This window comes from Neophocaena asiaeorientalis, unplaced genomic scaffold, assembly GCF_003031525.2.
Source record: "Neophocaena asiaeorientalis asiaeorientalis breed wild unplaced genomic scaffold, Neophocaena_asiaeorientalis_V1.1 scaffold188, whole genome shotgun sequence".
Taxonomy (NCBI): domain Eukaryota; kingdom Metazoa; phylum Chordata; class Mammalia; order Artiodactyla; family Phocoenidae; genus Neophocaena; species Neophocaena asiaeorientalis.
Genome location: NW_020174156.1, coordinates 4352705 through 4355525, shown reverse-complemented (window position 1 = coordinate 4355525; position 2821 = coordinate 4352705). Strand labels below are relative to the sequence as shown.

Sequence of the window (2821 nt, the reverse complement as noted above, 5' to 3'; positions counted from 1 at the left end):
AATTCACTTTCTAATAATATGAATGACTTAAGGAGTGAAAAATAATCAGTCTTTAATTTGTACTTTGTGAAACTTACAATGAGGTTCATGGTAGCTCTAAGTCAGAAAGAAATCATTTGGAGATGAGATCAGCAATGTCTTCATGTTTCAGGAGGTGGCAGCTTAAGAATTAATAAAGAAACTGACATCATCTAGAAAATATTAGGGGGAGTTTTCTTGAAGGCAAGTGTGGTGGGGTGATTAAGAACATGGGATCTGAATTTACAATGTCTTAGATTCACACAGAACACTCATTTATACGTGTAAGGTAACGTATTACAGTAATGACTCTCAAGGAATCATGCCTCTTGTGTGCATAGCCTTGTTGCGTTCTATCCCATATTGACCCTAGGCTTGGAACATCAGCAATGTGACATAAAAAAAGGTTTCAATACTGCTTACTCAATGAGGCTTTCCTTTTGTGGCTGCTCACTGAGAACCCTTTCGTTACTAAGTGAAGAAGTCTGGGCTAGCCTCCTTGAAGATGAGAGACCACACGGACCACATGGAGAGAGGCCCTGCTGTCCTAGCCCTCCTAGATATATATATATAAGTGAGCCCAGCCAACACTGCACGGGGCAGAGGTGAACCATCTCAGCGGAGCCCAGCCCAAGTCACTGACCCAAAGAACTAGGAACAAATAATTACTGTTTTTAAACCACTATATTTTGAGGTGGTGTTATACACAGTAATACCTACCCGATATGCTGGAAGACCAAGTTACTTTTTTTTTTTCTTTTTCTTTTTATTGGGCTATAAGGGATGGGTTGGGAAATATCTCAGCAAGTTATGCCCCACTAGGGACATGTCCATTCTGATTTTCCTGGGACAGCTTTTGGAGCTTTTTTTTTTTTTTCTTGGAGCTGCTGCTCTTGCTGGCAGCAGCCTCTTCAGGTCCTCTGCTGAGTGGCTCCTCCTTGGAAGAGGATTTCCTCTTTTTCTTGGAGACACTCTTGTTTCCTGACTCCTCAGGGTCACTAACTGGTTCCTCTTTGGGGAAAGATTCTTCCTCTTGGGAAGACTTCCACTGCCAGCTGTCTGTTCAATATCACTTACTAACCAGATCCTCCTTGGAAAAAGGTTTCTTTTTCTTGGGTTTGGAGAAGGAGACAGATGGGTTTTCCATTCTCCTGAAGAGCCTCCTGGGGCTTCTGCTTCTTCTTTTTGGGTCTTCTCATCTGTCTCCTCACATTCCTCCAGAGTACTACTGTTGTTTTCTGAAGAAGCCAGGGCAGTTGCAGCCAGCTTTTCTTTTCCTTCTTCAAGCGTTTCTTCTGTTTCTCCAGCTTCCTAGTAATCTCAGCAGCTGCTTCCTCTTCCTGAACCATTGCCTCCTTCATGACATCCAGATTCTTTCATGGAATCTCTCCAGTCTTATAGAAGGATAGCCACAAGCAGTGTCTGCCTGTACACTACAGAAGCAGAGTAGAGTTGTTGCAACAGAGGCTGTATAGCCCACAAAGCTTAAAATATTTAGTGTCTGGTTCTTTATAGAAAAAGATGGCTAACCCCTGATATAGAGCTCTGTAAGTTCATAATACCTCGGGGGGACAATGTAATGCTGTTAGAGGGAGATGGAAGGATCTGTCTGAGGAATCAGGTTATTATAATGGCTCTCATGGAGGCCTCAGTATAGGGAGTGCAAGATGCTGGGAATGGGTGTGACTTGATCTGCGAGTGTCAGGCACTATATATAGGAGGCAACAGGGCCTAATGACAAGTGAGCAGGTTTTGGAGTCTTGGCCCTGCCAGTTACTACCTCTGTGGCCCTGAGCAATCATTTTAACCTCTCTGAGCCTCTGTTTGCTCATCTGTAAAATGGGATTCATCGAACCAGCTCATGGGTTCTATTAGAGAATTAGTGATTATGTAAGAAAGATACTTAACACTTAACCTGCTACAGAGTAGATAATAACTTTGGTATGGTCTATATGTCCCCACCCCTCAAATTCATATGTTGAAATCTAATCCCTAAGGTGATGATATCAGAAAGTGGGGCATTTGGGAGGTGGTTAGGTCATGAGGGCTGTACCCTTAAGCTTGGCATTAGTCCATCCATTGCCTAAGCCTGACACCAGTGACATACTTTCTGTCACTATAGATTAGCTCTATAAAATTCTCAAATGTTATATAAGTGAAATCTTACTGAATGTAATCTTTTTAGTGTGGCTATTTTCACTCAATCATTTTGCGGTCCATCAAGTTATTGTTTGTGTTAATTATGCATACATTTTTCTTGTTGAATAGTATTCCATTTCATGGATATACATAAATTTGGTTTTTATCTGCTGTTGGACATTTAGTTTGTTTCCAGTTTTTGTATATTACAAAAAGTGTCTATGAGCATTCATGTGCAATTCTTTGGTCAGGGATGTGCTTTCATTTCTCTTGAGTAAATACTTAACAATGGAATAGCAGATATACATGAAACTTTTTAAGAAACTGTTAAGATTATTCCCTGAATAGCTGTATTTTACATTCCCACAAGTAGTGTATCAAAGTTCTACTTGTTCCACATCCTCACAAACATTTAATATGGTCAGTCTTTTTAATTTTAGTCATTTTAGTGAGAGTGTGTTGGTATCTTATGGTGTTTTTAATTTACATTTACCTGAAGACTAAAGAGGTTGAGCATCTTTATCTGTGCTTATTTGTCATCTGTACATCTTCGTTTTTTGAAATATCTGTTTAAATAGCTTGTTACTTTTAGATCTGGTTATTTGCATTCTTATAAACTTGTAAAGTTCTTTTTATACTCTGGATACAAATCCTTTGTCCAGTA

The 2821-nt window shown here is 39.8% G+C and overlaps 1 pseudogene; it reads right to left on the bottom strand.

Annotated features, from left to right (window-relative positions):
* Window positions 1-826: 826 nt before the first annotated feature.
* Window positions 827-1379, bottom strand: LOC112406375 (nucleolar protein 56 pseudogene; annotated as a pseudogene).
* Window positions 1380-2821: the final 1442 nt, after the last annotated feature.